The 23,484-nt window shown below is 52.7% G+C and overlaps 1 protein-coding gene across 2 annotated transcripts in view; it reads right to left on the reverse strand.

Moving 5' to 3' along the window:
- LOC127032450 (zinc finger protein 501-like) overlaps positions 1-22,265 on the reverse strand; it is a 36,729-nt gene extending 14,464 nt beyond the window's left edge. The window contains exons 1-2 of one of the 2 annotated variants that reach the window (XM_050919727.1): positions 22,094-22,265; positions 5,201-5,234 (exon numbers count right to left, since the gene is read on the reverse strand). The gene's annotated coding sequence lies outside the window, so the exon portion shown is untranslated. Of the gene's footprint in view, positions 1-5,200; positions 5,235-5,770; positions 5,831-22,093 lie in introns of those variants that run through there. The other variant, XM_050919728.1, reaches the window with a different exon arrangement.
- Positions 22,266-23,484: the final 1,219 nt, after the last annotated feature.

The following is a 23,484-nucleotide window of genomic DNA, read 5'->3' on the forward strand; positions in this document are numbered from 1 at the left end:
CGCGGCGGCGCACTGATCCTGGGGGCATCCCGGGCTGCAGCGGCGGCACGCTGATCCCGGGGGCGCCCTGGGCTGCCGGGCTGCAGCGGCTGCGCGCTGACCCCGGGGACGCCCTGGGCTGCCCGCTGCAGGCAGCTCAGACTGCCTCTCCAGCAGCAGTGGCTGCAACCATTTAAAATTTTTTTGAGGGCGCCGCTTTTTGGAGCCCTCAAATCTTGGCGCCCTAGGCAACCGCCTAGTTCGCCTAAATGGTTGCACCGGCCCTGAGTCCAGTGCCACCTTACAGACTAACAAATGTATTGGAGCATAAGCTTTTGTGGGGGAATACCGACTTCCTCAGACACATATTCACCCACAAAAGCTTATGCTCCAATACATTTGTTAGTCTATAACAGGGGTCGGCAACCTCTGGCACTCGGCTCACCAGGGTAAGCATGCTGGCGGGCTGGGCCAGTTTGTTTACCTGCCACATCAGCAGGTTTGGCCGATCACAGCTCCCTTTGGCCGTGGTTCACCATCCCAGGCCAATGGGGGCATCAGGAAGCAGCGCGGGCAAGGGATGTGCAGGCCACAGCTTCCCGCTGCCCCCATTGGCCTAGGATGGCAAACCATGGCCAGTGGGAGCCGCAATCATCTGAACCTGCTGATGCAGCAGGTAAACAAACTGGCCCAGCCTGCCAGGATGCTTATCCTGGCGAGTCACGTGCCAGAGGTTGCTGACAGCTGGTCGATAAGGTGTAACAGGACTCCGTGTTGCATTTTACTTCCTTTCCTGTAATCCACAGGTTAATGCAGTTTCACTGCTTTTCATTATTTATTTTAAATGTTCATATGACTCTTGTTCTTAGCCAGTGGTTCTCACACTTTTGTACTGGTGACCCTTTTCACATAGCAAGCCTCTGAGTGTGACGCCCCCTTAAAAATATATTAAATAGTGTTTTTAATTTAACACCATTATAAATGCTGGAGTCAAAGCAGGGTTTGGGGTGGAGGCCGATAGCTCACGACCCTCCATGTAATAACCTTGTGAACCCCTGAGGGGTCCTGACCCCAGTTTGAGAACCCCTGTTCTTAGCTCACCATCAGTTCCTTTGGTTAAGACTGCACAGGGATGGCATTGTGCTACCTCATTCATGATTTACTGACTTCCCCACTGAGGGCAGCCCTGTTCTCTTGTTACTGGTTGCCTCACAACCCCTTGAAATGATGAATGGAGCAGCTGCCCTTCATTCAGGTTAAATGTGAGACATGATAACAAAGACACAATAGCAAAATACCAAGGCTGAGAGAGAGAGAGAGTCACACACCTGCTGAACAAGTTGGCTGAGGGAATTTGGAGCTGTGAGCAAAAGGTAGGGTGCTTTGCTCCCTCCTTATTAAAGTGGAAACAGCCTTTCCTACATACTTGGTAAATAAACAAGATTGTATGAAAGATACCAGACTCATCCTCAAATTCTACTCCCAACTGGAACAGTGTGCAGTGCCTTGAACATTGGCCATCAACTTGGGTCAACCTAGTAACACTCTCTTGTGTGGAATCCCTCTCAAAGGCAAATTTCTACTGTAATTTTGGCTAAACATAGATATACAGTCTTGATAAGCCAACAATTCACATAGCACCTCACGCACCAAAGCATAATGGGTTCAAACCAAAGATGTCTGGGTTTCTTTTTATTTGCATTTTTGTTTCTGAGCCTTTAGGGTACACTAGATTCATATATTCACTTTTTTCTCCCAAAAGGATAAGTTCAAAAAAATTTATTATTATTATACTTAATGGAAGCTGTGATTCTCATGCAATCTTTTGATTCCAGAAGCTTTTGCTTTCAGAATAAAAACATCAAATACCTGTCATCCTCATGGTAAAATGGCAAAAGTCGGTAACACTAGTTATGCGTATTTGGCTACCTAGATATTTGGTAGCAACAAGAATATTTGCAGTGAATACAGTTAAGGACACATTTACATTTTTTTCTGGATAACTTTGCAAGCTGAAACTGCAACCACCGATTGACTGTTACCTCTCCCCAAGATTCTATATATTTTAAATGGTCTTATGTTCCTGTGACAATTAATACAATTTTGGACTTCCAATATTATGTACTTTTCACACCTTTTCAATTAAAAAAAGTAAACCAAATTTCTTTAACTAATTCTTCTATCCCTATTTCATAGCCTTTTCCCTATGGTAAATATTTTTATCATCATACATTTCATCACTGTCCTTCAATCTTTACAAGTTTACTTTTTCTTCTTCCAAACAAGGGCATCATTTGCTGTGGGCAGGTGCCCCTCCAACCTTGGTTCCTCAGCCCTGCACGTTTTCATAGTGCCTCACAAGGGATGGTGTGAAAAACAGCCTCCTGTCAGATTTAGCCATTAGATTTAACTACTAGTGGTGGTTTCTGACTATCCATATCAGGTCTTGCTTCCCTATCCTAATTAACTACCCCCAGCTTTTTCTATGAGTGTCTCATTCAGAGGGATGGAATGTTCCCCTAAAGTAAAAAGAGATGGTAGCATATTCTGACAGAGGACCATGCCATGCATCAGAATGAGCTACTCATGGAAGAAAATGGGGGGATAGCTATAAGCAAGTGCACATGGAGGTAGCTCCTTCCTCTCCCTTCATCACCTTTACCCTGCTCTGGAAACAGTTTGGTCCCTGTACAAATTCTGTCCCTCTCTTCCATCTAATTTGCCCCCGTGCCCCCTTTTTTCCTTCTGTTTTCAACAGGTAGCAGAGTCTGATGGTAGGCAAGGGCACTGAGGCAGCAGCTTCAGAAGATGCTACTGAGCATCCTCAGGTCACTACACATGCTAGTTAATCCTGGCAGGAAACTGATTTAGACATTACACTCCCTGTGTCCTAACCCCCTGCCACAGTCCCTTTTACTAGTCCTCCTGCCCTGCAGGGTCTTGCCCCACTGTGTCCTACCCCCACCATATTCCTGGGGTCATGCTCCCTGCCATTGGATCCCTGCTTAAAGTCCTGCTCCATCTACCTAGTGTCTTATCCACCCACCCCATCTACCCTGTGATCTGTACCTTTATCCTGTTTTCCTAGCCCACCACCCAGCTGCCCCCGTGGTCCTAGTGCTCCCCATTTGTCCCATACTGCATCTGGAACACCACCTCATCTGTCCCCTGGTTTCTCTTCCTATGTCCTGGCCTTCATCCCCACTCTGTGTCCAGACTCCAGTCTTCCTGTAATATCCCTCACATTGGTCAACCTATGTATTGCATGGCACCCCACCTCAGACTCATGAGGGACCCCCTTTCTGCCCTGATGCAGCTGCTCCTGCACCCTAGTGTGCCTTTTGGATTGACACACACAGAGGTTTGGTCAGGATAGGGCAGTGATTTTCAAACCTTTTTTTCTGGCAACCCAGTTGAAGAAAACTGTTGATGCCTATGACCCACCAGAGCTGGGGATGTGGGGTTTGGGGTGTGGGAGGGGCTCAGGGATGGGGCAGAGGGTTGGGGTGCATGGGTGATGGCTGCAGTGTGGAGCTGGGGATGAGGACTTTGGGGTGCAGGAGGGACTCTGAGTTTGTGGGGGGCTCAGGGATGGGGGTTGTGGTGTGGGAGGGGGTCAGGACTCTGGGCTGGGGGTGCGGGCTCTGGGGTGGGACTGGGTGTGACGCTCTGTACCTTGGGAGAACACCCTATGCCCCCATGTTCATCCTTATAATATGATGGTGTGGTATCCAATGCAAAGTTTGTCATGTTGGATGTCTTCGGAAGACTCATGATGCTCTGACCATTGTTGTTACGGTATTTTTTGTTATAGTAATATTATGTTATAGGTTGTCATTTCATGTATATAGTTATGAGGCTGAAAATGTGTCCTCATGACTTAAAACAAGCCCAGGCAAAAACTCTCCAAGAGCAGAGGGGCAGTTCACACCTCACCAGGGCATGTATGAGACAAACCCAGCCCAGCCTCACAGGAACAGAGGACACTGGTCTAGGCAGCAACAAAGGATCTATGAGTCACCCCACTTCCTCTGGCCACTTTAGGACTATGATGAGGTAATGCTCACATGACTCTGAAGGGGGGAAAAAGCCAAGAGGGAAGAAAGAACATGATAAAAGGGAGAGATGTTTGCCATGCTCTTCCTCTCTCTTCCACCTACATCTACAGACATCATCACAAAGCGACTGAAGTACTGATCAAAGGGGAGAGCCAGGCTGAAGGGCAATCACCCAGCCTGTGGTGAAAAGCATCTAAGTTTGTAAGGGTACTGAAAGTGTTAAGATCAGCTTAGAATGCGTTTTACTTTCATTTAATTTGACCAAATCAGATTTGTTGTGCTTTGACTTATAATCACTTAAAATCTATCTTTGTAGTTAATAAATGTGTTTGTTTATTCTACCTGAAGCACTGTGTTTGGTTTGAAGCATGTCAGAGACCCCTTGGGATAACAAGCCTGGTACATATCAATTTCTTTGTTTAATTGCCGAACTCATATAAGCTTGAAGCATCCAGTGAGCATAACTGGATACTGCAAGACAGAGGTTCCTAGGGTTGTGTCTAGGAGTCGGGGTTCTCACAGCAGAGCAGGATAAGGCTGGTTCCCAGAGTCAAGGATTGGAGTGACCTAGCAGATCACCAGTCCAGATAACACATAACACCAGGGAAACACCTGTGAGTGCTGAAAGTCATCACTTCATCATAGCATCCAATCCCTGGACCAGTGCTAATGTCTAATGATCTGCAAGACAGAGGCACATAAGATCCTATATTGTTTTTCATTCCCCATTGTTTTGTTTACTGTCCCCTCCTCCTATCCTACCTCTCATTCCCTTGGCTTAGCATCGAATCCTGAAATAGCCTATAATGCTTCCATGCAAGCCTGCTTTGTCTAAGGAGAAAGGATACAACTAGATGACGTCCCTGAGCTTGAACCAAGGTCCAAGCAGCAGGTGTCACAGTTGATTTGCCAGCCCCTGCCAAAGCATTCCCTCTGTTCAGCCAGAGATAACCCGTGCCTGCTGATAGTGGGGGTGAGGGCTGGTCAGGGCAGAGTAAGGGCAGCCAGCTTCAGCATGCTCAGTCCATGTGTGTGTGCTCAGTACAAGCTAGGCAGCAAATCTGGAGAGCACGTGACCTCACTTCCCCCCCTCCCCACATACACACATGGTGTCTCTGGGTGCAGTATTCCAAAAACATCAACACAAGCTGGATTTCACCCACCTTTTCTTTGCTGTCTTTCCTCCACCTTGTGTCCCTGTTCGTTAAAAAAAAGGGAGAAGTGAATGCCCTTCACAGATCAGGACTGAGAGTAAAATTAGCCCTTACCTTTTCATGACAGTAATGAAAATAAGCAACTCTGATAATACCGGAGAGAGACTTAGATAGGGTCTGACTACATTTGTTTTGCATAATAATTCAACCACACTTTCAGTTTAAATGCTTGTTTTAATTCCTTAGTGTGTGTGTGTCTGTCTGTCTGTCTGTGTCTGTGTGAAAACAATAAACCCCCCAGGGCCCCTGAATCCTCTGGGCAACCCTGGTCTCAGAAAACTCATTCCATTGCTATGTCACAGCATTTACACCCATGGGACTACACTGCTTCCAGCCAGCCAATCAATCGAGTTTCCATTAGTGCTTCTCCCACAGCATGGCACAGGGGCTCCAGACATTGGGTCTCAGACTATTAATAACAGTACCACTGCTCTGCTTTCCCACAGCCCCTAGTTGTCCCCCTGCCTCCCAAATATCCCTTTTTTTTCAGCTTGAAAAGTCCATGCAGTTCTTACCCACCTGTCCCTGCTTGCTCTCCTGGAGCTGGCTCAGTTCCTGCAGGCGCTCAGGGGACCAGAGCCTGCGGGGGTCAGGGAGGGCAGCAGCTCAGGAACTCGCAGACCCCTGCCCTCCTGGGAGCAGAGCCAGAGCCAAAGGAGGGGCCATTGGTGCAGAGTCACTTTCCTGCCCAGCCCCAGCCTTTTACCCCATGTCTCTCCCCTCACCTGCAGGCTCCAGTAGTATGAAAACTGCTACCTTACATAATTTGCTACCAAGAGCAGTTACTGATATACAGTAACTCCTCGCTTAATGTTGTAGTTATGTTCCTGAAAAATGCGACTTTAAGCAAAACAATGTTAAGCAAATCCAATTTCCCCATAAGAATTAATGTAAATGAGGGGGTTAGGTTCCAGGGAAATTTTTTTCACCAAAGACTATATTATATATATGTATATACAGTATAAGTTTTAAACAAACAATTTACTACTATACACAGCAATGATGAGTGTGAAGCTTGGTTGAGGTGATGGAGTCAGAGGGTGGAAGAGGGTGGGTGGGATATTTCCTAGGGATTGCCTTACTGTTGAATGATGAACTAGCACTCAGCTGAGCCCTCAAGGGTTAACACATTGTTGTTAATGTAGCCTCATACTCTACAAGGCAGCACGAATGGAGGGAGGGGAGACAGCATGGCAGACGGAGACACACACCCTGTGTATGAGAGAGCGATGTGCATTGCCCCTTTAAATAGGCTGACTCCACTCTAAGTACACTGCCTTTTTAAGTAAATCAGGAAGTTGAGACAGCACCTGGTGCTTGCAAGCTCCCTCAGTCCTGAGCCCAGTTGTGTGCCCCCTCCACATGGAGATAGGATAAGTGGGTGACAGGAGCAGCGGGGAGGGGAACACCCTGACATTTGCTCCCCTCTTTCCCCCCCTCACCCCACACAGCAAGCAGGAGGCTCCCGTGAGCAGCTCCAAGGCAGAGGGCAGGAGCAGCACGGGGCAGTGGGGGGTGGGACAGTTGAACTGTTGGCAATTGATAGCCTGCTGGGCGGTTGCCAAACAGGGAACTTAGGCGAGTGGGGAGCTAATAGTAGGGCTGCCAGTCCACCCTGGTCCCAAGCCCCCACCAGCTAGCTGCAGTGGACTTATCTTTCTGCAAACAGTGGACAAAGCAGGCGGCTGCTAAAAGATGTTATAAGGGAGCAGGGCCGGTGCAAGGATATTTTGCGCCCTAGGCGAAACTTCCACCTTGCGCCCTCTGCCCCCACCCCTCCCCCCAGAGCACTGCTTATTATAAACTTTCAAAAATGAATACTGCATAATGTGGCATTGTTCATTAGAATTAATACATATTCGGCTTGAAAAATTATTAATTTCATTGTTTAACCTACATATTTAATGAAAATAATTGAATAACCTGACAGGATGGGGGGCTGGCTGGCTCTGGGCAGGGCAGGGGATGCGAAGCTGGTTGGAGATGGGGTGCGGGGTTGGCTGGAGATGGGGCGTGGGACTGGCTGCGTGCAGGGCAGGGGCTGCAGCAGGGGCTGGATGGAGACAGGAGGTGTGGGACTGGCTGCGTGCAGGGCAGAGGGTGTGGGGCTGGCTGCAGGCAGGGCAGGGGCTGCAGCAGGGGCTGGATGGAGACAGGAGGTGTGGGGCTGGCTGTGGGCAGGGCAGGAGGTGTGGGGCTGGCTGCAGGCAGGGCAGGGGGTGTGGGGATGGCTGCAGGCAGGGGGTGAGGGGCTGGCTGGATACAGGGGTGTGGGGCTGGCTAGAGACAGGGCAGGGGGTGTGAGGCTGGCTGTGGGCAGGGCAGGGGGTGCAGCAGGGGTGGCTGCGGGTAGGGCAGGGGGTGAGGGGCTGGCTGGAGGCAGAGGGAGGGGTGTGGGGCTGACTGGAGGCAGGGCAGGGGATGAGGGGTTGGCTGCAGTCAGGACAGGGGGTTCAGCTGCCATGGATGGAGCTGGAGCACAAAGAGCAGCTGCAGAAGGAAGAGCTGTTGGACAGAAGCTTCTGTGAGGAACCGGCTCTGTCCCATGGAGAGGTACCGCTGCGGGATCTGCATTTTAAATAGCAGTGGGGATGCCCCTGCAGCCCCTTGCCCTCTCAGCCTCCTGGGCACTGGCTCTCTGCGGCTCACTCCCTAGGGGCTCACCCCACCCTGCTCCTCTTGCCCCCAGTCCCTCATTAGACCTGGGTGCACGGAAAGCATGCAGCATATCTTTGTACTGTGTTAATGACTCCTGAACTGGTGGGGGCTATGTCTAATTGCTGCCTGTGATGCAGTAGGAACTGTCTGTGTGGGGAGTGGGAGAGCAGGGGAGGACTTTAGGGGATGGACGATGCCAGGGCCTGTAACCTGAGCTAGGTAAGGGAGGGGAAAGGTCAAACACCTTTGCCCGGGAAGGGGGACAAAGGAAGGGAGTGGCAGGAGGGAAGCAGTTTGAGTTTGGGCTTGGGGCTGTGTGGGTGGAATTCAGGGTATCCTAGCTAGGATCCAAGCACCCTGAAAGCCCAGAAGGACTCGGTGGAGGGGTCCTGACTGTGCCTGCAAGCTCTGCTGTAACCTGTGTTCCTGTTGTCCAATAAACCTTCTGTTTTACTGGCTGGCTGAGAGTCACTGTGGGTCCCAGGAAGAGGGGTGCAGGGCCGGACTCCCCCACACTCCGTGACAACTGGTGGCAGCGGTGGGATATACTGCACCCCGTGGACGGCGCTTCCTGCAGTAAGTGACTGGGGAGCAGTAAAACAAAGGGGTGGTTAACCCCTGGGAGTGTGTGCCCAGTGAGAAGGACTTTGCAGTAACAGGGTCCCCCGGGGGATTGCAGCGAGTGGTCCCAGGGGCGGAGGAGTCTGCAGCTCGACCCTGGCAGAGAGGTGGTGACCTCACGAAGGGCTGGTGCACTAGGGGTCCCCCTGGAAACCGTGGGGAGCGGCGAGCACCCCGGCCTGTGAGTGGCCAGCAGGAAGATGTATGCCAAGCAGCGCAAGTGCGACCTGGTGGAGCTGTGTAAGCAGAGGGGGCTGCACCCAGGGAGGCTCAGCAAGGACCAGCTGATTGCCCAGCTGGAGCAGGGAGACTGCATGAATGAACGGAGCCCTGTCTCTGAGGGAAGCAGCCGAGCAGATGCAGCGCAGGCACCAGTGACTGTCCCTGCTGGGAGTGGTCAGCCGGCAGACGAGGGCTTCCCGAGACCCCCCCCTAGGCGTAGAGGAAGGGCGGGGAGGAGCCCAGTGTATACCGAGGGCACCGTGACACCCCCGGCCAGCAGGGGAGCCTCACGGCGAAGCCCACCCCCCAGCAGGGGATCCTCCCGGCAACGCTCGGCATCCATGGAGCGGATGCGGCTGGAATATGAAAGGGAGCTGAGACGGGAGGAGCTCGAGTTAAAGAGGCGAGAGCTGGAGGAGAAGGTGAAACAGCGTGAACATGAGGAGAACCAGAGCCAGCGTGAGTGGGAGGAGAAGGAGAAACAGCGTAAACATGAGCTGGACCTGGCCCGGCTGAGGAGAAGTGAGGCCCCGGCTGCGGTGAGTGAGGGGGGACCCAAGCCTACAAAGAGCTTTGATAAGCACTTGCTGCCCCGGTGTAAGGAGGGGGAGGACATAGATACCTTCCTGACGGCCTTTGAGAATGCCTGCGAGCTGCACAGGGTTGACCCTGCAGACAGGATCGCAGTTCTCACCCCCTTACTGGACTCCACAGCCGTGGAGGTGTACAGCCGACTGAAAGGGGCGGAGGCAGGGGACTACGAACTGTTCAAACAGGCCCTGCTCCGCGAGTTTGGGCTGACTCCTGAGATGTACCGGAAAAAGTTCCGGAGCCAGCGTAAAACCCGTGAGGTCACATACCTACAACTGGTCAACCGGGCGCAGGGGTATGCCCGCAAGTGGACAGCCGGGGCCCAAACTAAAGAGGACCTGCTTGACCTATTCATACTGGAGCACCTGTACGAGCAGTGCCCGTCCGACCTGAGGCTGTGGTTGATGGACCAGAAGCCGGAGAACCCGCAGCATGCAGGCCAGCTGGCCGACCAATTTGTGGACAGTCGGGCAGGGGATGGCAGGAAGGAGTCTCGAAGGAGCAGGCCTGCCTCAACGCAGAGAGAGAGTCATCATGGGACCTCCCAAAGGGGGCCTATGGAGAACCCCCCCAAAAGGGGAACATCCAGCGGCAGGTCCCTCCGACCCACTCAAGGGGACCCACGAGATATGGGCTGCTATCGCTGTGGCCAACGAGGTCACATACGGGCCCAGTGCCCCAAGCTCAGGGACAGACCAAGCAGACCCAACCCGCAGAGGGTGGACTGGGTAAAAACCCAATCGGAGGAGGGGCTACATTCCCAGGAAAGGGGGGTTGGCAACATACCACCTGTGGATGCTCCCGGTTCCGGGTTTTTGGTTTACCGGGTGGGCGCGGGGCTGCCCTCCGGAAAGAGTGCATTGTTTCCCTGGAAGTGGATGGGAGGAAGGTCACTGGGTACTGGGACACGGGCGCAGAGGTGATGCTGGCCCGGCCCGAGGTGGTGGCCTCAGATCGGATGGTGCCCGACACTTACCTGACCCTGATGGGCGTGGGCGGGACCCCATTCAAGGTACCCGTGGCAAGGGTACACCTGAAATGGGGGGCCAAGGAGGGCCCCAAGGATGTGGGGGTACACCAATATTTGCCCACTGACGTGTTAATGGGAGGGGACCTTGAGGACTGGCCTAGTAACACCCAGAGTGCCCTGGTCGTGACTCGTAGTCAGAGTCGGCAAATGGCACTGCTCCCCGACAACGGGGAAGGTACTCGACCTGAGGTGCAGGACCCTAACTCAGGGAGCGGGGAACGCCCAGGGGCACGGTGCAGAGAGGCTGCGGCCTCAGACCCAGCCAGCAAGAGAGAGCCGGTCCCCATTCCTGTCCCAGCTGCTGAGTTCCAGGCCGAGTTGCAGAAAGATCCCTCCTTGCGGAAGCACAGGGATCGGGCTGACCTTAGTGCGGTACAGACCATGAGGAGAGGTTGCAAGGAGAGGTTCCTGTGGGAGAAGGGGTTCCTGTACCGAGAATGGGCTCCCCCAGGGGAAGTAGAGTCATGGGGGATCAGGAGGCAGCTGGTGGTTCCCCAGAAGTTCCGTCACAAGCTGTTGTACCTGGCCCATGACATCCCTCTCGCAGGGCACCAGGGAATCCGGCGCACCAGGCAGAGTCTGCTACAGAACTTTTACTGGCCTGGGGTCTTTACCCATGTCCGACAGTACTGCCAATCCTGTGACCCCTGCCAGAGGGTGGGGAAGGCCCGGGACAAGGGGAAAGCGGCTTTGAGGCCTTTACCCATCATAGAAGAACCTTTCCAGAAGGTGGCCATGGACATAGTGGGACCTCTCAGCAAGACGACCCGGTCAGGGAAGAAATACATCCTGGTGGTGGTGGATTTTGCCACTCGCTACCCCGAGGCGGTGGCCTTGTCCTCTATCGAAGCAGACACAGTGGCAGATGCGCTGCTGACAATTTTCAGCCGGGTGGGGTTCCCCAAGGAGGTCTTAACGGACCAGGGGTCCAACTTCATGTCGGCCCTGCTCCGGTCCTTATGGCAGAAATGTGGGGTCCAGCACAACTGGGCCTCAGTGTATCACCCCCAGTCCAACGGGCTGGTAGAAAGGTTCAACGGGACGCTGAAGATGATGCTAAAAACATTTATGAACCAGCATCCGCAAGATTGGGACAAGTACTTACCTCACCTGCTGTTTGCGTACAGGGAGGTACCCCAGGAATCTACCGGGTTTTCACCTTTCGAACTCTTGTATGGAAGGCGGGTGAGGGGGCCCCTAGACCTGATGAGGGACGAATGGGAGGGGAAGGCCGCTCCCAAGGGAGAGTCAGTGGTGGAGTATGTCCTGACCTTCCGGGAAAGACTGGCCGAGCTCATGGGCCTGGCCAGGGAGAATCTGGCCCGAGCCCAGAGGAGGCAGAAGGTCTGGTATGACCGCACAGCACGAGCCCGTACCTTCGCCACCGGGGATCAGGTGATGGTTCTTATCCCCGTGAGGAGAAACAAACTCCAGGCCGCCTGGGAAGGGCCCTTCAAGGTTATCAAGCAACTGAATGAGGTAAACTATGTGGTGGAGCTGTCAAACCGGGCACATCACCGTCGGGTGTACCATGTGAACATGATGAAACCATACTATGACAGGGGGAATGTGGTGTTGGCCGTGTGTGGACATTGGGAGGGGCAGGGAGATGACCCCTTAGTGGATCTATTCCCTGGGACAAAAGCTGGTTCCCCCCTGGAGGCGATTCCCCTCTCTGAGCAACTGACCCTGGGCCAGCACGCTGAGATCAGAGGGGTGCTGCATCTGTACCGACAGCTGTTTTCCAACCAGCCTGGACGCACTAATTTGACTGTCCACCGGGTGGAGACTGGGTCACATCCCCCTATAAGATGCTCCCCTTTTCGGGTCACTGGTAAAACTGCCCAGGATCTTGAAAGAGAGGTCAGGGACATGCTGGCTTTGGGGGTGATCCAGCCGTCTTCCAGCCCTTGGGCCTCGCCAGTGGTGCTAGTCCCCAAGAAGGATGGGTCAATCCGGTTCTGTGTGGACTATCGAAAGCTCAATGCCATCACCGTATCTGATGCCTACCCTATGCCCAGGCCTGACGAGCTCCTAGACAAGCTAGGAGGTGCTCGGTACCTCACCACTATGGATCTTACCAAAGGCTACTGGCAAGTGCCGCTGGACGCAGATGCCAGGCTGAAATCGGCCTTTATCACCCCTCTGGGACTCTATGAGTTTCTGACCCTGCCCTTCGGTCTCAAGGGAGCGCCAGCCACCTTCCAGCGCCTGGTGGATCAGCTACTGAGGGGGATGGAGAGTTTTGCCGTGGCGTATATTGACGACATCTGCGTCTTCAGCCAGACCTGGGAGGACCACATGTCCCAGGTTAAACAAGTCCTAGACCGACTCCGAAAGGCTGGGTTAACAGTAAAGGCTGAGAAGTGCAAGGTGGGGATGGCTGAAGTATCTTACCTGGGCCATCGGGTGGGGAGCGGCTGCCTGAAGCCGGAACCAGCCAAGGTGGAGGTGATCAGAGACTGGCCTGCTCCCCAAACCAAAAAGCAGGTCCAGGCCTTTATTGGGATGGCGGGGTACTATCGAAGGTTCGTGCCCCACTTTAGTGCCATAGCCGGCCCCATCACTGAACTATGCAAAAAGGGGAAGCCAGACAAGGTGATCTGGACTGAGCAGTGCCAGGAGGCTTTCCGGGCGCTGAAGGAGGCTCTGGTTAGTGGCCCAGTTCTGGCAAACCCAAATTTTGACAAACCCTTTATGGTGTTCACTGATGCCTCAGACACGGGACTGGGGGCAGTGTTAATGCAGGAGGATGAAAAGGGGGAGAGACACCCCATCGTGTACCTGAGTAAGAAGCTGCTACCCCGGGAACAAAGCTACGCAGCCATCGAGAAGGAATGCCTGGCCATAGTGTGGGCCCTTAAGAAACTAGAGCCATATCTCTTTGGGCGACACTTCACCGTGTACACCGACCACTCTCCCCTGACCTGGCTGCACCAGATGAAAGGAGCCAACGCCAAGCTCCTGAGGTGGAGCCTGCTCCTGCAGGACTATGACATGGACGTGGTCCATGTGAAAGGAAGTGCCAACCTGACAGCGGATGCGTTGTCCCGGAGAGGGGGCCCTGAACTTCCCCAGGTCACTGGGCAGAGTGACCCCGCTCAGTTCAGTCTCGAAGGGGGGAGAGATGTGATGCAGTAGGGACTGTCTGTGTGGGGAGTGGGAGAGCAGGGGAGGACTTTAGGGGATGGACGATGCCAGGGCCTGTAACCTGAGCTAGGTAAGGGAGGGGAAAGGTCAAACACCTTTGCCCGGGAAGGGGGACAAAGGAAGGGAGTGGCAGGAGGGAAGCAGTGGGAGTTTGGGCTTGGGGCTGTGTGGGTGGAATTCAGGGTATCCTAGCTAGGATCCAAGCACCCTGAAAGCCCAGAAGGACTCGGTGGAGGGGTCCTGACTGTGCCTGCAAGCTCTGCTGTAACCTGTGTTCCTGTTGTCCAATAAACCTTCTGTTTTACTGGCTGGCTGAGAGTCACTGTGGGTCCCAGGAAGAGGGGTGCAGGGCCGGACTCCCCCACACTCCGTGACACTGCCACTATCTCTTTCTTTGCTGGGCAATTAGATGATAATTAACTTGGAATAGCCCAGAGGGGTCAGAGTAGAGAAGGAGGGAGGAGAGATCTTTAGGTTTCAGTTCTGTGCAAAGCCGGTTAACTTTTCTTTTCAGCTGCCTATAAACAAACCTCGTAGAGAAAAGAGTTTCTTCCCCACATCCCCTCCCCCAAAAAATCGGTTATTATTTTAATGGATCCAGAAGCAAAATAATTCTGTACTCAAAAAGACAAATTTCCTGCTTTCCCTTCCACAAAGATCTATTTCCAACCCAGTTAACTTATTATTTATTATCTGTAGTAACTATGTTCTCACGTTTGAATGATACACTGTAGTGGTGTTGGAGTTCTTTGGAAATCTCTCAGCTCTTTTGCGGTGTTGGGAGTGAATGCTAGACCCTCTGTTAATTACTTTTACCTTACTTCACGTGCCCATCTTTTGGTCATTAATTTTTGAAGTTAAATTAGATTTTCAAAACCCAGCTTTAAAATGATGTTCATGCCAACAATTGCAATTTAATTGTCCACACGGGGAAATCGATGCCTTGAAATTATGGGATCTAATTTTAAAATTGTATTAAAAATGTGGCATTATAAAGGGGAAATATTTTTAAAGGTTTTACCAGCATCCCCATTACTGTTACTCAGGATTCTGCTTCAAGCAGTAACACAGGAGGGAGAGGGCAATGGACAGATTAGTGTTCAGTGGTACTTCAAACAAAAAGACTTTTACTCTTAAATTATCTCGTTGATGCCTAATTGATGATCTAATAGCATGTATCAAGTACATCAAAACTTCGCTGACTAAGCTTGTTAGCATTTCTAAAGGGGACAGTGAACATTCCAAACAGTGATAAGGTTTCTTATCAGCCATACTTCAACCCTCCCCTCACCCCCTTCTATGCCCTGATTGGGCAGGTAGGCAGTGGTGTCTGTGGGAGGTCCACCAGAACCGTGCGAGCAGCCGACCGTCCACAGGCACGACTGCGGAAGCTCCATGGGAGCTGCCTGTGCCCCCTCTGAAACCCTGGGCTGCCGGCTGCTGCGGCGGCGCCCTGACCCAGGGGAACCCCTGGACTGCGGGCTGCCGCGGCGGCGTGATGACCCAGGGGAACCCCTGGACTGCGGGCTGCCGCGGCGGCGCCCTGACCCAGGGGACCCCCTGGACTGTGGGCTGCCGCGGCGGCGCCCTGATCCAGGGGACCTCCTGGACTGCGGGCTGCCGCGGAGGCACCCTGACCCAGGGGACCCCCTGGCTGCCGCGAAGGCCCTCTGACCCAGGGGACCCCCTGGGCTGCTGGCTGCCGCGGAGGCACCCTGACCCAGGGGACACCCTGGACTGCGGGCTGCAGCGGAGGCGCCTGAGCCAGGGGACCCCCTGAACTGCCGGCTGCCGTGGAGGCGCCCTGACCCAGGGGACGCCCTGGGCTGCCGGCTGCCGTGGAGGCGCCCTGACCCAGGGGACCCCCTGGAATGCAGGCTGCCGTGGCGGCGCCCTGACCCAGGGAACCCCCTGGCCTGCCGGCTGCCGTAGCGGCGCCCTGACCCAGGGGACTCCCTGGGCTGCCGGCTTCCGTGGCGGCCCCCTGACCCAGGGGACACCCTGGGCTGCCAGCTGCCGCAGAGGCGCCCTAACCCAGGGGACCCCCTGGACTGCCGGCTGCCGCGGAGGCACCCTGACCCAGGGGACACCCCGAGCTGCCGGCTGCCATGGAAGCGCCCTGACTCAGGGGACCCCCTGGAATGTGGGCTGCCACGGAGGCGCCCTGACCCAGGGGAACCTCACCCCTGGACTGCAGGCTGCTGCGGAGGTGCCCTGACCCAGGGGACACCCTGGGCTGCTGGCTGCCGCAGAGGCGCCCTGACCCAGGGGACCCCCTGGACTGCCGGCTGCCACGGAGGCGCCCTGACCCAGGGGAACCCCTGGACTGCGGGCTGCCGCCGGCAGCTCAGACTCCCTTTCTGTCCCAGCAACAGTGGCTGCTCAACCATTTAAAAAAAAATTGAGGGCGCTTTTTGGTGCCCTCAAATTTCGGCGCCCTAGGCAACCGCCTAGTCCGCCTAAATGGTTACACCGGCCCTGTAAGGGAGCATTGTGCAACTTTAAACGAGCATGTTCCCTAATTGATCAGCAATGAAACAACATTAACCAGGACAACTTTAAGTGAGGAGTGACTGTATATGGTTATTTGCTTAATCTTGTCCTAATTTGCTACCTCTTGCCTTTCTTATCTTCTGGTCCAGTAGTAGCAAGTTGTAACTAATGGGGGCCTCTGTCCCATGTTGCTACCTCTCACTTGTAGAACTCTATAGTTTGCCTTTGGCCTGTGGGCTCTACTTTGGCCTTCACTGGCTACACAAACTTTCTTTTCTATGCAACAAAGTTTGTCTAAAGAAAAAACTTGGCAGCTGTGTGGGATGGAAGCATAAAGCCTTCAGTTTCCAAACAGCCCTGCCTGGTGTACAAATGTATCAATTACCTCTTAATAGAGTGAAGTCATTTACATATCATTTATTATGCAGCTTATACATATTTTTATGAGTATTTGTTATTAAAATATACATTAAATAGCACAATGACATGCATCTGCACAATGATAACAAAGGTAAATGATGAAGTGCTAAGAGTAATGAAAATAACATTTTAAAAGTAATCAATTTAAAGGAGCCAAGGTATATTTAAAATGGATTACAAGGAAGGGAGCTCAATTCAGGGAATCTGAACAGCACATCAGACAAATTTGTGAACTTCTTGGAGACTTTATATAAACCGATAAAGGGATTCTTTGTTTCTGAGGGGGTGTATGTAAAACATTTAGTTGAATCAAGCAAGTCTCCTGTAGCACCTCAGGAGGTTAAACCAGATAGGAGCTGCAGTGACTATGTGTTGGGATACCTGTGCCTTTAAGAACCCAGCCCTGGGAAGCCCATGCTGAGAGGTACTGTCCTGTGGAAGAGGAAATAAAAAAGCCCCTCTTCCCCCCACTTTTTGCAAACACTGGTGTCTCAGTTATTCTGTCCCCCTCCCCCACTCCCGTGCTGGGCTTTTGCCCTCTGTCATCTTCAGGCAGCACCTCACCCCTGAGCAGAGGTGAAAGTAAGCTGGTACGTGCGAGTTGGTAAGAAAAGGAGACTGACTGAGGCTACGTCTACAGTACAGGATAAATTCGAATTAGCTTAAACTGATTTCATAAAACAGATATTATAAAGTGGATTGTGCGCATCCACACTAGGCACATTAATTCGGTGGTGTGCGTCCGTGGTCCGAGGCTAGCGTCGATTTCTGGAGCGGTGCACTGTGGGTAGCTACTGTAAAAGAATGAGGCCAATAATGTCGATTTGCGTCCACACTAACCCTAAATCAATATAGTAATATCGATTTTAGCGTTACTCCTCTCGTTTTGTAGGAGTACAGAAATCGATTTAAAGAGCCCTTTAAATTGATATAAAGAGCAGTGTAGTGTGGACGGGTGCAGCATTAAATCGATTTAACGCTGTTAAAATTGGTTTAACAGCGTAGTGTGGACCAGGCCTGAGGGAGGGAAAGAGAAATCTGCTACCTGCATAAGAATAGTAAAAAAACAACACAAAAAACATGGAGAACATGGTGGAAAGACATGTCATGATGATTAGGGTTTATTTTGGGCAAAGCAATTTTGCTAAAGCAATTAAAGATTTACAGGGAAACAGGGACCGCTCTAGGCACCAGCCCTCCAAGTATGTGCTTGGGGTGGCACCTTCTAAGGGACGGCACTCCGTCCCCTCCTTTTTTTTTATTTTAATTTTAATTTTTTAGCTTGGGGCCTCATTGCTGGGAGCCGGCCCTGGCGCAGCCATTCGCCCGAGCCAGGATCCGCACCCACTGCACAGCCCACTCGGAAACGCGGTGCCGCTGGGAGTGGCAGCGGCAGCAGGACCCCTCCTCCCTTCCTCCCTGGCTTCTCACACATTCCGGGAGCCCCTCTCACTGCCGCCACAGCCCGGGCTTCGCTCCCTCTCCGTCCCCGGCTCCTCACACAGCCGAGCCTGGGCTGCGGCAGCGGTGAGAGGGGATCCCAGAGTGTGTGAAGGAGCCGGGGAGAGAGAGAGGGAGGTAGGGTCCCCTGGAAAAGAGCCTGGACTGTGGCGGTGGGAGGAAGGGCTCCCTGAGTCAGGGCTACCCAGGCACGGGGGGGGGGGGGAATGAGCAGGGCCGTCCTTAGCCATAGGCAGAATAGGCAGCCGCGTAGGGCACCGCTCTGCCTGGGCACACCACTCTGCCGGGAGTCTGGACAGACGGGAAGCAGTGGAGCACGTAAGAGCAGGGCTGCTGGGTCCTAGAGAGAGCTGAATGCAGCACAGTCTGAGGGAGGGGATTGGCTGCTGCTGTCTCTGGGAAGGGGTGGGGAAAGGAACTCACCTGTGAGTGTGACTCTTTCCCCTGGCGTGAGGTGAGGCAGCCTCTGTGGCTCTGGCAGTATCCTTTGTTCTCCCCTATAACGTCCATTCTTCTCCCCTCTGCCCCACAGAGCACCCCCCATTTCTCCCTCCCCCCTACGAAGCACCCCTCTCTTCCCCCTCCCCTCCGTCAGGGCTGAGTTTGTGATGTGCTGTTGGGGAGGGGAGGCTGGCTGGCTGCCTGCTGAGGAATGAAAGTGAAAGTAAGTCACTTCCTCGGCAGGCAGCCAGGACTGGAATGGTCGCACAGGACTGGGCTAGGGATAGCCAGATAGCATGTATGAAAAATCAGACAGGGGGTTGGGGTAGGGTGAGCAGATGTCCCACTTTTATAGGGCCAATCCTATTTTCAGTCTTTTTCTTATATAGGCTCCTATTCCCCACCACCCCGTCCTGATTTTTCACACTTGCTGTCTGGTCACCTTAGACAGGGGTAATTGGTGCCTATATAAGACAAAGCCTCAAATATCAGGACTGGCCCTATAAAACCAGGACATCTGGATCTGATCACCCTAGCAGGGGAGCGCATCTCTCCCCTGGGCTGGCAGTGATTCATCTCATCCGGGGGGAGCGGCATAGGGCAGGATGAGCTGCTGTGGCTCCATGGGTGCCCCGTCCCTGAGATCAGTAGCGGCGGTGCCCATCGGCATGTGATCAGACCTGAGGATTTGCTGCTGCTGTTGCCACTCTGCATCCCAAGAGGTGGATTTTGGGGTCCTGCAGTTTTCCACCTATCTCCTCCTCTACTGCAGCTGTTGGACCAGCAGGCTGAGAGATGAGTCAAGCATGAAAGCAGTACTGTGTTGCCATTTAAAGTGTCATTTAACAACTTTGTTTGCCAAAAATGCTTGCTAACAATCCTGAATTAAATTTCAATATTTTTTTTAAATCAATATCTTAGCCAAAAACAGAAAATTAAGTTGTTGATAATTATTTGTGACAAGTTTGGTATGGGGAAGGGAGTGGGCCAGTTTGCATCAGAGAAACAAAAAATGTTAACTGACTTTCCTATAGCCCTGTTACTGCTAAATAGAGCCCTCCAACAACTGTAATATGCTCATCTCCTTACTAGTGTATACAGCAGGGGTCGGCAACCTATGGCACATGTGCCAAAGGTGGCACATGCGCTGATTTTTGACGGTACGCGGTGGCGAGCTGAGCGGCTCAGCCCGTCACTGCTTTGGGGTTCCGGCTGCTGCCCCGTTGGCAAACAGGGTCCCGGCCCCTGGCGCCACTCAGCACCCATTGCTGGCCTGGGTACCCCCGAGGAATCCCAGGCTGGCAGCGGCTAAGCAGGCTGGCGGCTGAGACCCCGACTGAGCCACTCAACCCACTGTTGGCCTGGGGTTCCATTCACTCAGCTGGCAGAGGGCTGAGCAGGACTCAATTCAACGAAATAGGACAACAAGAGCAACTAATGACAAAGTGCAAGAGCCTAGAACAGTGGTCGCCAACTTTTTTCGTCTGGCGGGCACCAGATGAAGGACCGTGGTGGCGGACAAGCATCCGTCGAAATGATGCCGAATTTCGGCGGCATTTCGGCAGATGCTTATCCTCCGGCCAGTAAGTGGGTGCACCGAGAGGCCCCTGCGGGCGCCGGGGCACCTGTGGGCATCGCGTTGGGGACCCCTGACCTAGAGAGCCTCCTGAAGCATGGTGATCGTTTTGATTTAAATGGACTTGAACTGTACGAAAAATTGAGTTGTTGCCACATGCAAAATCGATGATGGACATTGTACAGTTTATTCATACCAGCAAACTTGTTGACATATATCCTAATGTGTACATTGCCACTCGTATTCTACTGACAATTCCTGTAACAGTAGCATCAGGAGAACAGAGTTTTTCAAAACTAAAGCTCATTAAAAACTATCTCCGCTCTACAATGAGTCAGGAACACTTGACCGGTCTTGCTATTCTTGCAAATGAACAAGAAGACATCACTTTGTCTTTGTCATATGATGACATTATTACTGATTTTGCAGCCAAAAAAGCCAGAAAGATTGCTTTTTATTAAAAACTAATCCTTGTTTCAATACCTCTCCATATAAATTTCCAATAAAATGTTGACAAATTTAAAAAAATGATATTATTTGCATTATTCTGTCAAAACAGAATTTTTTCTATAGTGCTACTTCTTTAGTGCTAGTCCATCAGCATTACAGTTTGCTTAATTAAGTTAAACTGGTTTTAATAACATGCATGTGGCAAGTTTTCCAATACTGTAAGCTTATGTTTGTGTTGCTAAGAGCAAGACAGGCACGGGGCACCAGTTTATTAATCTCGCCTTCCCTCCCACTGGGGCTGGGCCAGGGCACCATGAGGCTGGAAAGCAGCAGGTCTGGGGGGCTCTCCAAGTCCTCGGCCGCCAGCATGTCGGGGGAGAGGGCGCTGAGCACGAACTTATCCACCCAGGGCCGTCCTTAGGATTTATGGTGCCCTAGGCGAGATTTATAAATTTATATGAAGAGGTATTGAAACAAGGATTAGTTTTTAATAAAAAGCAATCTTTCTGGCTTTTTTGGCTGCAAAATCAGTAATAATGTCATCATATGACATAGACAAAGTGATGTCTTCTTGTTCGTTTGCAAGAATAGCAAGACCAGTCAAGTGTTCCTGACTCATTGTAGAGCGGAGATAGTTTTTAATGAGCTTTAGTTTTGAAAAACTCTGTTCTCCTGATGCTACTGTTACAGGAATTGTCAGTAGAATACGAGTGGCAATGTACACATTAGGATATATGTCAACAAGTTTGCTGGTATGAATAAACTGTACAATGTCCATCATCGATTTTGCATGTGGCAACAACTCAATTTTTCGTACAGTTCAAGTCCATTTAAATCAAAACGATCACCATGCTTCAGGAGGCTCTCTAGGTCAGGGGTCCCCAACGCGATGCCCACAGGTGCCCCGGCGCCCGCAGGGGCCTCTCGGTGCACCCACTTACTGGTCGGAGGATAAGCATCTGCCGAAATGCCGCCGAAATTCGGCATCATTTCAGCGGATGCTTGTCCGCCACCACGGTCCTTCATCTGGTGCCCGCCAGACGAAAAAAGTTGGGGACCACTGCTCTAGGCTCTTGCACTTTGTCATTAGTTGCTCATGTTGTCCTATTTCGTTGAATTTAGTCCTGCTCAGCCCTCTGCCAGCTGAGTGAATGGAACCCCAGGCCGACAGTGGGTTGAGTGGCTCAGTCGGGGTCTCAGCCGCCAGCCTGCTTAGCCGCTGCCAGCCTGGGATTCCTCGGGGGTACCCAGGCCAGCAGTGGGTGCTGAGTGGCGCCAGGGTCCGGGACCCTGGATGCCAATGGGGCAGCAGCCGGAACCCCAAAGCAGTGACGGGCTGAGCCGCTCAGCTCGTCACCGCGTGCCGTCAAAAATCAGCGCACGTGCCACCTTTGGCACATGTGCCATAGGTTGTCGATCCCTGCTGTATACACTAGTAAGGAGATGAGCATATTACAGTTGTTGGAGGGCTCCATTTAGCAGTAACAGGGCTATAGGAAAGTCAGTTAACATTTTTTGTTTCTCTGATGCAAACTGGCCCACTCCCTTCCCCATACCAAACTTGTCACAAATAATTATCAACAACTTAATTTTCTGTTTTTGGCTAAGATATTGATTTAAAAAAAATATTGAAATTTAATTCAGGATTGTTAGCAAGCATTTTTGGCAAACAAAGTTGTTAAATGACACTTTAAATGGCAACACAGTACTGCTTTCATGCTTGACTCACCTCTCAGCCTGCTGGTCCAACAGCTGCAGTAGAGGAGGAGATAGGTGGAAAACTGCAGGACCCCAAAATCCACCTCTTGGGATGCAGAGTGGCAACAGCAGCAGCAAATCCTCAGGTCTGATCACATGCTGATGGGCACCGCAGCTACTGATCTCAGGGACGGGGCACCCATGGAGCCACAGCAGCTCATCCTGCCCTATGCCGCTCCCCCCGGATGAGATGAATCACTGCCAGCCCAGTGGAGAGATGCGCTCCCCTGCTAGGGTGATCAGATCCAGATGTCCTGGTTTTATAGGGCCAGTCCTGATATTTGAGGCTTTGTCTTATATAGGCACCAATTACCCCTGTCTAAGGTGACCAGACAGCAAGTGTGAAAAATCAGGATGGGGTGGTGGGGAATAGGAGCCTATATAAGAAAAAGACTGAAAAAATAGGACTGGCCCTATAAAAGTGGGACATCTGCTCACCCTACCCCAACCCCCTGTCTGATTTTTCATACATGCTATCTGGCTATCCCTAGCCCAGTCCTGTGCAACCATTCCAGTCCTGGCTGCCTGCCGAGGAAGTGAGTTACTTTTACTTTCATTCCTCAGCAGGCAGCCAGCCAGCCTCCCCTCCCCCACAGCACATCACAAACTCAGCCCTGATGGAGGGGAGGGGGAAGAGAGGGGTGCTCCGTGGGGGGGAGGGAGAAATGGAGGGGTGCTCTGTGGGGCAGAGGGGAGAAGAATGGACGTTATAGGGGAGAACAAAGGATACTGCCAGAGCCACAGAGGCTGCCTCACCTCACGCCAGGGGAAAGAGTCACACTCACAGGTGATTTCGTTCCCCCTCCCCTTCCCAGAGACAGAAGCAGCCAATCCCCTCCCTCAGGTTGTGCTGCATTCAGCTCTCTCTAGGACCCAGCAGCCCTGCTCTTACGTGCTCCACTGCTTCCCGTCTGTCCAGACTCCCGGCAGAGTGGTGCCCCCAGGCAGAGTGGTGCCCTACGCGGCTGCCTATTCTGCCTATGGCTAAGGACGGCCCTGGATCCACCTCAGTCACCAGCAGAGCCGCGAAGCCCAGAGAGGGGGCCGTGTTCTCTGTGCTGCCCCGCAGCCTCGCCGCCACCTGGAGGTACTCCCACTCCACGCCGCCCAGCATTTCCACCTGCATGGAGACAGAGTTGCAGTTAGGCCAGGGCTTGGCTGCAGTGTGCTGGTAGCAGATCTCACGTTTGAGGGGGAGCCCAGTGCTGGGGCAGCAGAGGGTGTGAGTGGGGGGGCACTGGTGGGCAAGAGGGGGAGCTCTTGTCTGGGGGAGGGGGGAGGCAGCCAAAAATTTTTTTGCTTGGGGCAGCAAAAAGCCTAGAGCCGGCCCTGCAGGGAAAGCAAATAGCCCCCATAGACAAA

The sequence above is a fragment of the Gopherus flavomarginatus genome, chromosome 12, assembly GCF_025201925.1.
Source record: "Gopherus flavomarginatus isolate rGopFla2 chromosome 12, rGopFla2.mat.asm, whole genome shotgun sequence".
Classification (NCBI taxonomy): Eukaryota; Metazoa; Chordata; order Testudines; family Testudinidae; genus Gopherus; species Gopherus flavomarginatus.